The sequence below is a fragment of the Pteropus vampyrus genome, unplaced genomic scaffold (genome assembly GCF_000151845.1).
Source record: "Pteropus vampyrus isolate Shadow unplaced genomic scaffold, Pvam_2.0 Scaffold95, whole genome shotgun sequence".
In the NCBI taxonomy this organism is placed as follows: Eukaryota; Metazoa; Chordata; class Mammalia; order Chiroptera; family Pteropodidae; genus Pteropus; species Pteropus vampyrus.
Window position 1 is genome coordinate 3,560,491 of NW_011888876.1, and position 11,567 is coordinate 3,572,057.

At 38.0% G+C, this 11,567-nt stretch overlaps 1 protein-coding gene across 7 annotated transcripts in view; it reads left to right on the plus strand.

The window, feature by feature from the left end:
- The window catches only part of MAPKAP1 (mitogen-activated protein kinase associated protein 1), a 238,846-nt gene that overhangs the window by 35,701 nt on the left and 191,578 nt on the right, over window positions 1–11,567 (plus strand). For 2 of the 7 annotated variants that reach the window (XM_023533071.1, XM_023533067.1), the window contains exon 2: window positions 1,775–1,836. The exons of the other annotated variants lie outside the window; for them this stretch is intronic. The gene's annotated coding sequence lies outside the window, so the exon portion shown is untranslated. The remainder of the gene's footprint in view (window positions 1–1,774; window positions 1,837–11,567) is intronic. 7 annotated transcript variants of the gene reach the window in all.

Sequence of the window (11,567 nt, forward strand, 5' to 3'; positions counted from 1 at the left end):
CCTTTTGGTCCTTTCTATAATGCCATGAAGTGAACAAGAGGGGTAATCATAATCTCCTGGGATAAAGAAATTGGCACCCAGTGAAAGTGCACTAGATTGAGAGGGACCTGAATTCTGAATATAGCTATGCCGCTAAGAGCCTTTTGATTTTGGTCAAGTCACTTACAAATCTGCATCTTTTTTCTCCCATCTGGATGATAATGAGGAGCTCAATTCAATGAGGTCTTTTCAGGATGCCAAGCTTTCTGATTCTAATTGACATGCTTAAAGCCGCACAGCCGATTACTGGCAGACTCCAGGAGAGAATGGTTCAAATCTAAAATGCTCCTCCTCCCTTGATGACAGGTATGGAGCCACTGCTCGGCTCTTCCCTCTGTTCTTTGTTCATTACCTCTTCTGGGAAAGGATCTTGACAGGTCAGGTGCTCCCCAAATGCGCACAGTGTTTTGTTGACTATATATACGCAAGATTGAAAGGGGGCATAGAAACACCCAGCACAGTGAGAGAAATATGGTCAGGGAGTTCCCAGCCCAAGAGTTTAATTTATTTTTATTTTAATACCCAGCTTCTACAAGGTGAAAATTGAAGAAATATTGGTCTTCTAGATACTCGTTTTCATTCATGCTCTGTTGTATAAGGAAATAACATAGAATATAAAAATGAAGAAAATAAATTCTGAACAGTCATTCAAAATTTATTAACTCTGGTTGGCAGCAGTCTGGATATATTGGGGAAATAGATTTAATATGGGAAACACAAAATTTGAGCCCAAAGAAGGAAACAGTTTTAAGTAATTGAAAGTGAGAAAAATGAGAGAAACCACTTAAAAAACAAAATTTAAATTCTGGAAATATCAAGAAGGTATTAGGATAACTATTGGAATTAAATTATAGTAATCACTTGTGAAATAAATTGAATATTATGTCACATATACCCGAAAATATATGCAGTGTTAGATTCATATCCTGTACTTGAGTATACTTTTATGAATCTGCTTTTATTATTGATGCAGACAAAATGGACTGAATTTTACAATTCCAAACAATAACATTTTTTAGTTCCCCGTAGACTCATTTTAAGGTACTGTGTTATAAATAAGTAGTTTCAGCAGAGAAATTGGTAGAAAATTGTTTGAAGGAATGGTTTTTTTTAAAACAAAGTAAATTTTTAATCTGAACTTTAGTTGCTGACATAAAAGAGACTAACAGGTGCAGACTTGAATCTTGAAGTAATACGAGGTGAGGCTTTAAAGTCACACCCACCTGGATTTGAATACTAGCTCCGTCAGTTATTAGCTGTGCGACCTGGACTGTCTGCAGAATGAGGACAATACTGCCAATCTTATACACTACTTGTGAGGATTAAATGAAGTAACTTATGTCAATAGTACCATGATGCTTCTAGAGAGATGCTTTTGGAGAGATGTGGGTACCAGCATTCAGGTGCACAAGACATTCGAATGTTAGTGTAATGTAATAGAAATGATTATATGGAGTGAATGTTGAAGGAGTGAGACTCATTTTCCTGTCTGGATCATGAAATCAGTCTCGTTAATTTCTGGTTCTTTGTGCATTACCTTAGCACGCCTTCCAACTGCACTGTGGAGAAAAGGGTTTCAGTATGCTATTTTTAGGCTATTAAATGAATTGATCTGTTAAATAACAGTAAACATCTTCAATTGCTTATATCACCATTTTATTTTTATTTTTTTGTGTTCATGACTACCTGTCAAAGTGGTTAGAACAAGGAGTATTATGTTCTCTTATCCTCATAGAAATTCTGAAACTGAAGCCTAGAGAAGTGATTCAAAGTAGAGAACTACCAGTAATGGCAAAGGTAAGATTTGAACCCTTGGGTTTGTTCCCTCTGAATAGTGCTTTTGTCACTGTTCCATGCCGCTCTGGATTTGGATATTGGAACTGGTCTTTGTTTTGGGACAGTCATCAAACACTACCCTTCTTATTTAAACATAATGCCTGCAGACACTTTTTATTGATTACGTTGTGAAAGTATTTGGTTACAGGCATAATCTTATGATATGAATTTTAGGGATTTAATAGAACTCTAATAATACTCCTTCCGGGCAGAGGTTGGTAGTGAGATGGTCACTCATATTGCTAGTAGGAATATAAATTGGTAAAACTTTCCCGGAAAAAATTTTGACAGTATTTATCACAAGCCTTAAAAAAATAAGTCATGCATGCCTTTTGAGTTTGTGATTTTATTTCTAGGGATTGTTGATAAAGAAATAATCAGATGTAGAAAGATATTCATGCTGACAGTTGTTCACTGCAGCAGTACTTATAATAGCAAAAATTAGAAACAAAGTAACAAAGAGTTTAGAGAAATTATGGAAATATTGTGCAGTCATTTAAGGTGTTTTAGAAGAATTTTAGTGACACATTAATCTGCTTATGTAACATGAAGTGAAAAAAGGATATAAAACTATGTAAAGTATGATCCCAATTATGTCAAACATAAGAAAAAAAACAGATAGTAAGATGATAGGTCTTTGCTTTTCTGTTTTCCAATATATTCTCTGATAAACATGAATTATTTTTTAATAAAAAATTCATTTTAGTTTAAACTTGGTATTAAAAAATATGAGTAGAGCCAGTGAACAGCATTTTGACCAGAAAGGTTTTCACTAATGCATATGATCTGAAGTTATAAATAGATTATATTTTCAAGTTAGTTTTTACTTCTCTTGTTTGATGCTTCGAATTTGGTTTCACGTATCTCTACATAAATGATGTTGAGGTTCCCAGGCTAGCCTTCCTCTCCTCCCCTCAAAATTCTATTTAAGACAGTTTTGTGTATTCATGTTGGTGGTACCCGTGACCCAGTGCCATCACCTCTTCGGTGGCCAGTGGGACAGTAAGTAAACTGTGTGACAGGTCTTTTTCAGAGAAAGTATACTCCTGTCTCTGCGAGGCTGGCCATAGACCTTTTTTGGTGAGTTGAATGCTTAGATATTGAAACGTACTTTTTTTGGTGTGGAAAATGAGAAGTGGGAATTTCTCTCACTTTTTTTTTTTTTGGAAAGAAAAAAATAAAGATCAAAGTTCAAATTTTAATTTTTCTGTAACAATATTCAAAAAGTATGATTATTAAAAGTCATTATGAATTGGTGCCTTTTACTTTTCTGATTGTCATATACTTTATAATTGAAATTGCAATTGTTTCAGTATGTGCAGTTAAACATGATGGCCAGTTGGGTATTTTTTTTCTAATGTGCTTGGTACTTCTGTATACAATATAAAGAAGTGTGCAAAAATTTTAACAAAGTATTTGAGCATATTTAAATTAGGAAAATACCAGGCAAGATGTTTCTTTTTGTAAACTGCTTCTGTCCAAAGCATTCTGTATATTATCAGAATGAAAAATGACAGCACTTTGTCATCTGTTCAAATTGATATTGCACTCTTTTCAGTGACAGCTGAAAAGGCCCACAGGTGCCATATAAAGAGGTGACCATGTTGTCATATTTCATTTCGGCATCCCTCTGCAAAGCCATAATTACCTAATTAGGTTGTTAATTAGGAGATTAGCATTTCACTATATTGATAGAATGCTCTTTACCGGCGTGGGGCTAGATACAGATTTGTCTGCCCTAATTTATAATCTCTGCCTTTTTTGTACTTATTTATTTGCTTAAGATCCTGATACGGGGCCATTCAGTTTACCTGAGAAACAGTTTGTTTACAAGCTAATGAAGCTTTGATCACTGGATTAAAGTTGCTCTGTTAAAATATGAACAGAATTAAAAGGGTGATAATAAAAATTCTGAGTTGGCGTAACTTGTATTTTTGTTAGCATAGGCAACAAACACATGATAAGGAATAAAATCGTTGGTATAAAAAAATTAAAAACACAAAAACTAAATCTGAAATGTTATATATCCTAAACTAGACAAAGGAAATTATCTTTAATAACAAATTTTATCATTTATACGTTAGATTTATAAAATATGTTAAGTATTTTTAACATATTTCAGAAACCGAAGCTAGGTTAATGACTTCAGAACAAATATATTTAGCTTTCAGTCTAGACTTCCTTAGATAGTCATTGTGCACCAAGGCTCATTTCATTTGTACCCTCTGTCCATTAGTCTCTGCTTGGAACATTTTCTCCCCCCAGTCTGCAGTCCTGACACTTAAGGAATTTGAAGTATTTCAGAATAACCTTCACTTGGCGAGCTGTTTGGAGTGAGCAGCATTTCCATGGAGTGTGTCTGACATTCTTCGGGTGGGGGAAGGGTGGTAAAAGCCCAGTTTCTAACTATTTTCACTCCAGTACATGATTTGTCTATAATGTTTGTAATTTACATTCTGCGTACCTTTTCTGCTTTTTCCAGTTTAGGAGATTTAAGAATTTTACAACATTAGGAGCACCATTCCTTCTGAGGTAGTGGTCTGGCTCCTTTTGATTATATTTGGTCTTAACCATTAAATTTGTAGAAAGTACATGTGTGCCTAAGTCCTTTTTTCCCATAGTCATTACGAAGAATTGCATTTGTTTATATCTGTAATTTTCTTTAAAATTTAAAAACGTATTTAAAAATATTTTTTATGTGAAGAAAATATTATATGTAAAATTTTGCATTCAGTCAGCTAAGCTTTTTGCTTAATTGTAATCATTCATTTATTCATTCAGTATTGCTGAATATATATTAGACACTAGGCATATGTCTGGGAATTAAGCAGTGAAAACTGTAGACGGCAACCTTGCTGTCATAGGACTTGCATTCTAGTAATGCAAAGTACACCTAGCTCAAGAAGCATTATGGTAATCGAGAGTAAAGGTGAGCATGGTGGAATACCTACTCTGGACTTGGTAAGGTCACACCTTCCTCGGGCAGGTGATGCCTAAATTGGGATCTGAAGGGCAAAGGAAAAAGTGATGTCTAAGCCAGGTGGAAGGACAGAGAAACCTGTTCTAGACAGGAGTCTATACTGTAAGGCTCAAAAAAACTGGGAGTTGAGTGTGGCTGGAGCAGAAAACTAACGTGGTAAGTGGAAGATGGGCCTCAAAGGTAGGCAAGGTTCAGTTAGATCGAAGGGTTTGGAAAGTCATTGAAGGATTTTAAGACAAGTTAGGAAACAGTTGCTACAGCGTAGGTGAGAGATGGTGGCTTGGATTAGGTTATAGAGATAAAAGAATGAAATCTAGAGAGAAGAGGATGCCATGGTTTCGTAATTAAATGGCTGTAGGCTTCATAGAAAGAGAAGAGTCAAGGATTCTATTTGTTTTCTAACTAAGTAGGAGAGAATGTGCTTATGTACCTCAGAGAAGAGGTCTGTGAGTCTTATTTTCTTATATGACCCCAAAATTACAGTGCTAGCAACTAGTTTCTTTCAGGTGAGTTGGGGAAATAATAATAGTTGAGTGTCACTTTTGGGCCCTACATTGTGACTATAGCTTTGTGAGGTATGTGATAATGTCTTACTGAGGTCCAGAGAAATTGTGACTTTCCCAATTTTCTCAGCTACTGTGTGGTGGAATTGGAAGCACTCCAAAGCTTTTGTGTTTTCTTTCATGCCGTGTTGCCTTTCTTGTTTTATTCCCTTCCGTTCGTTTATTCCAAAGTGAAGAGAATTACTTCCCAAGGGCCAGTAGCTCAGTAGGCAGCTGGCAGAGGCATCGTGTTTAACTCTGTGGCTTCTTACCCCCCACTCAGGTTGGATTAAAGCATCGTCTGGTGCTTTGGAGGGGAAGCTGCTCCAGCCGTGAGTTCTGCTTCAACAAAGTCAAGTTCCGATGGGATTCCCGGCAGGAGGAGTGAATGTCCCTTAGCTAGAAATGTAGATTAGCTACATCCACACAGGGTCACTAACATATCAAAGTTCTCTTCCCTTCCCCAAGGAAAAGGCTCGGAAATTCTCATTTTGCATGAGGAATTTGACATATCTTTGATGCAATCAACTCATATTAAAAATTATTAAAAATTTTTTATGGTTACTGTCGCCAGTCCTGTTCAGTTAGGTGGTTTGTTTGGTATCCTTGTGTTGGGATCACCTAAACTAGAAGGAACCTAGGATGCAGCATGGATTTGGGCCCTCCTGTGTGTCCACTTCCCTTTTTAAAAATTGAGATATAATTCATATATCATGAAATTCACACTTTCGAAGTGTACAGTTTAATGGTTTATACTGTATTCACAAAGTTGTATAACCATCACCAACCACTATCTAAAACCAAAAAACTTCATTACCCAAAAGAAACCCACACCCATTAACAGTCACTCCTCATTCCTCCCTCCCCCAGCCCCTGGCAACCATTAATCTGCTGTCTCTACGGATCTGCCTATTGTGAATCTTTCATATAAATGGAATCACACAATATGTGGCCTTTTGTTTCTGGCTTCTTTTATTTAGCGTATGTTTTCAAAGTTCATCTATGTCACAGCATGTATCAGTACTTCATATATTTTTATTAGTATTCCATTGTATGGAAATATCATATTTTGTTTAGTATTAAGTATTAATAATAAATTTATCCATTCATCAGTTGATGGAAGGTTGTTTCCACTCTTTGGCTATTATGGGTAATATTGCTATGAACATTCTCGTACAGGTTTTTGTGCGAACATGTTTTCAGTTCTGTTGGGTATATGTACCTTGCAGGGGATTGCTGAGTCAGATGGTGACACTGACCTTTTTGAGGAATTGCCAAACTTTTCAGAGGTGGCTGCATCGTTTTACATTCCCACGAGCAGTGTATAAAGACCGCCGGCCCCTTTTTGCTTTTGGTCTCTTCAGGTTCTGTGTTGCTCTGGTCTGAGCTGGAGGCAACCTCAGGTTCCAGGAGTTCCATGAGCCCTTTGTCTTGATAAACCAGAAATTTTTCGGTTTTCTCTGTTCAGCCAGGTTTGTCCTACAAAGATACGTGTAACAGGCCTTATCCTGGGTGTTAGTGACGGGAAATCAAATAAGTCTTCTAGTCCTTTTCGCTCAAAGACTTCATGGTCCAGTACTTGAAACTTATTAAGATATGGGGGGAGAGGGGAAAGCCAGTGAAGAAAGTAACTGCTTAGAAATGTATGAAATTTCACAGAATAGATCCTAGCTTTAGAATTTGGGGGATCGACTTGTTTTTCACAACTTCTGGGTTGTTTTTTTCCTCGGCTCATCCTTTAACTATTGCTGTTCCTTGAGTTTTGTCCCTAGGTATTGTTCTTTTCTTACATATTCTCCCTGGTAAGTTCATTCGCATCCATGGTGCCGTCTGTCATTTATATGTTGATGTCTTCCAAGTTTGCGCAAACCTTCTTCCTAGGCTTCAGTTTTGCATATCCTTCACGTGTCGCTCATGTGCTGTTGTCTTCCAAAGTGTGCTCAGAGCTTTTCCTGGGCTCTCAGGTTCGCATCATGATGGCTCTCTGCTTGGGTAATCCACGGACATCTCAAGCTCATTGAAACATAATTCTTCATTTCCCCTCTGCCTGTTAAACTGTTCCTACTTTTGAGTTCACAGTTTCATTTGTTGGCTCTATTATGCTTAACCTTCCACTTAACCTTCTCCATTCACTCAGTCACCAATTTCTACCAATTTTATGTCCTAAATTTTTAACTGTTTCTTAAATTCATAGAACCATCTTTCACTGCCTTATTTCAGATTTCATCATCCCTTCCCTAAGTTGTCACAGCTTCATAACTAATCTTGTGTCTTGTGCATCAGATTAATCTTCTGTGCAACTGCCAGAGCAGTCTCTCCGAAATGCTAATCAGCAGCTTTGAACTCCATGTAGTTTTAGTTACCAAATACTTGTTCTGCTGTTTCTTGTTTTAGTGCCTTGTCTCATGCTGTCTCTATTTGGGAGAGACGGGTTTGTCTCTTTGACTCTTCTCCTAACTGCGGCTTTTCATCTTTGAAGATTCGTCTTAGACCAGGGAATAATAGCAATAACAATAATTATAAACATTTACATAGTGCTAACCATGGGCCAGGATGGGCTAGGCACCGTTATACATGCATAACATATATGAATCCATCCAGTCCTCACCCCATTCCTATAAGGTAGACACCAAAACTACTCATGTTTACAGATGAGGACAAGGAGGCACAGAAATTACTTTCCCCAGATCCCACAGAGAGTGAGTGAGCAGCTGAGTCCAGATTTGAACCAGGCAGTGTGATGCTTGATTGCTTGCTCTTGGTCTCTCCTACCTACCCTTTCCCAAGCTCCTCGATTCCCTGCACTTCCCCCACCCCAAAGGTTAGTTTTCCTCTCCCACCTTCTGTGACAGCCTGATGTCAATCTGCAGTCCATAGGACAGACCCAGAGCAAATATTCTTTTAAACATTTTTGATCAAGGAGCCAGCATTATAGATGATTAAATTGCCAGCTCTTGTTTTTCCACTATTCTCGAAGTGACTAAGTGGGAAGTAATCACTTCTGTTATCTTGATTTTAGTCATGTCTGTGAAGCCTAGTCTTGTTAGCGGAGAGTGGGGTTCCTCTCGATGCATTGTCCAGGTTCTTGATGTTTTGAACAGAAAATTGAGCAAGACACCAAAATACAGCAGAAAAGAATAGCTTTATTAGAGGAGAAAGTAAAGCAGCAGTGCACTTCCAGACGTGGAAGCGGGCAGAACTAGAGAAGAGTGGTTCAAAGGGCTCAAAGGCACAATAACAGTCTTTGGGGTTTTCATCCCTGTTTGCTGTGGATGGTTACTTTTCTCAGAGGGGTGGGCTTTCTTGATTGACAGCTAAGATTGGCAGGACTCAGTGACTCATTGCTTTCTGAGCATGTTTGTTGCCAGAATTCAGTCGGTTATGATATTAATAAACTTCGAGGTGTATGTATCATATTATAATGATGGTATAATGAGGCTCAGGTGAATTGAAGGTCGTTGGGGTCTTTATTGGGCAGGCGCCAGTGACTGGCTAAGACTAGTACCCAGTTGTCTGCTTGTTTCCTTGTTTGAGTTACTTTGAGCCCAAAAATGCCTTCTGGCTTGCTTAATTGTGGGTGGACTAGGGCAGACCCTTTCTAGAATAGGATGACCTCAGTGTCTTTGCAGGCAACCTGAAATCCCCTATCTAACTTTCCTGCCTGTTTTCTAAGAGCCATGAACCCCCTTTTCATTAATATGGATGTCGAAGGATGGGAGGTCTTTTCTTCTGCACCTGTTTCCTGCTGAGGAGGTTGGTAGTCCCTGCCTGTTGGGTTTTTCATGGAGCTCTTTCCCTGTCTGCCTCAGTCAGGACGGGGTGTTGAATTTCCTGCCGAAGTGCCGCCTCAGTCCCTAGACAAGGAAAAATGAGGATACAAACTCGTTACTTGAATCACATATCCAGTTATGTCCTTTCAAGCGGGTGAAGGAAAACAGGCTTGGTTAATATATTTCGTTAAAGAAAGAAAAAACTTGGGTTAAAGGTCCCCTCTCTGTTTGGCCTAAATCCATTCCTGCCTTATGATGGGCCAAGGAGAATGCTGAGTTTCAGTGATCCTTATCAGTAGCCAGAGGACTTGAGTCACTAGTTTCAAGATAATTATCTGAGTTTGAGGGAGAGGGTCTTTCTCCCAAGAAAGGAGGAAAGGAAAGACTTAACTAAAAGGATTAAGAATTTTGCCCTATCAGTCTGGGTATCCAGTTTCATTTAAAGATTTCCCTTTCATGTTTCCCTAGTACTTTCTTTTAGAATCCTCTAGCACTGCTCTCATTCTTTATAGTGACCATTTACATACTCGTCTTTTCCCCCTGGCTTGACCGTAAGCTTGGGATAGGGACTGTGACTCTTTACTTTATACTGCTAACTCCCAGCATGTAGTAGGTATTGATGCTTCGAATGAGTTAGGTAAGTCTATTTATACCGACATCTAGACTAGTGAGAGAAATAGATTAAGAAGAATGTGATAAAATAGACAAACTGGAAATTTGAGGCAGCATAATGTAATCGTTCGGAGCAGGGATTCTGGAGCCAGGCTGCCTAGGTTTTCTCCTGGCTCCACCACCTCTTACTAGTGAAGTGGCCTTGGGTAAGTCTGTCTCAGTTGACTGATTTGTAAAACATGAATAATGATAGAATCTACTTCATGGTTTCATAAATGACATAAGTGCTTGCTAAATAAATAACCTGGAATTCAGATATTCAATTATTCTAATTAAATTATATTTTGTGGAACATTCCCACCCTAACTTTATAACATTATAGGCCGAATGAAGCCAGTTTTGCTGCCCTGTCCTCATGTTTGATGGTTTCTTTTTTAAAAGGTAGTCTAGAAGGTTATAAAAAAAATACCTGGCAAAGTTAGTGCAGTTTTGTTAATAACAATAGTAGCAGTTACCATTTCTCAAGATTATGAAAGCTCCATTCAAATGAAAGTACGAAGCACCTTTCAAAGTCACATAAAAATAGTTTGGGGATTATCTGCTAGTTTAGATGATCTCATCGCTATCCTCTGTTCATGAGGAGTTGAATGACAACTTATTTATTTTCCCTGCAAAATGATATAGCTAGAACAAGAATAGTCAATAATATTGCATCTTGGGTTCGTGTAGTACTTTTTTACTTTTTGTAAGTATTCTTTAAGTATCTCTATGAAGTGTCTAAGACACGGATGTAGACATTTTACTGCTGAGAAAACACAATCAGGGGCACCTGACTCTCTTCAAGGCATCTATCTCATAGCTACTTCCTAAAGTAGCTAAAGACAATAAGTAACCTGACATCATGCAATGGAATTCTTCAGACCTTTGAGGGAAAAGCATATGACACAAAACACACACAACTTTTTATTTGGACTCTAGGGTAAACTGGTCACATCCTCTTCCTCATATGTGATTAGAATAGAACTTGAGAGCTGAAAAGACCCCCTTATAGTTCATCCTCCTCATTTAACAGATGCAGAAACGGACTGATGTGTAAAACACATTTGAAGAAGTGACTTGTCTAAGACCACGTAATTAGGTCCCTGGTAATTAGGGAATTGAAATTCAGGTTTCCTGAGTGGTGGCTGCAGTAAACTTTGTTGCTTCCTTTAACTGATGATGTGGTTAACCTGAGAGCCAGGTAAGTAGGAACATAATTCCATTCTTCTTGTTGAAGAAACCTCAGACATCGAGGAGACAATCAAAGGAAAATCAATCTTAGACTGTAGAGGGAGAACTATGTATTGAACCAGCACCATAGATAAAGGGGCCTTTTTATTTTTTTTAAATCATGGTGCAACCCTTTGGGACCAAGATTCATTTGTTTATTCATTCCACACTGAGTTCTTATTGGATGCCAGCCACATTCTGCTACAAACTCAAACTGGCAGCACAGTGATGAATAAGATAATCACTGTCCTTAAGGTGCTTACAGTTTAGAAGAGAAAAACCAATGTATAAATAGATTATTATTTTTTTTTAAAGTGCGATTAGTTCATCCATTCCTTTACTCAGTCCTTAGCATAGCAGCCAGAGAGATCCTTTTAAAATGTGAGTTAAATCATTACTGCTTTACTACAGTCCTTGGAGTAAAAGCAGCATCCTTGGAGCCTCCTGCAAGGCTCTCCATGATTTGCCCTGCTCTTCCATATGTCATTATTACTTGCCCCCTTGCTGGACTCCTTGCTT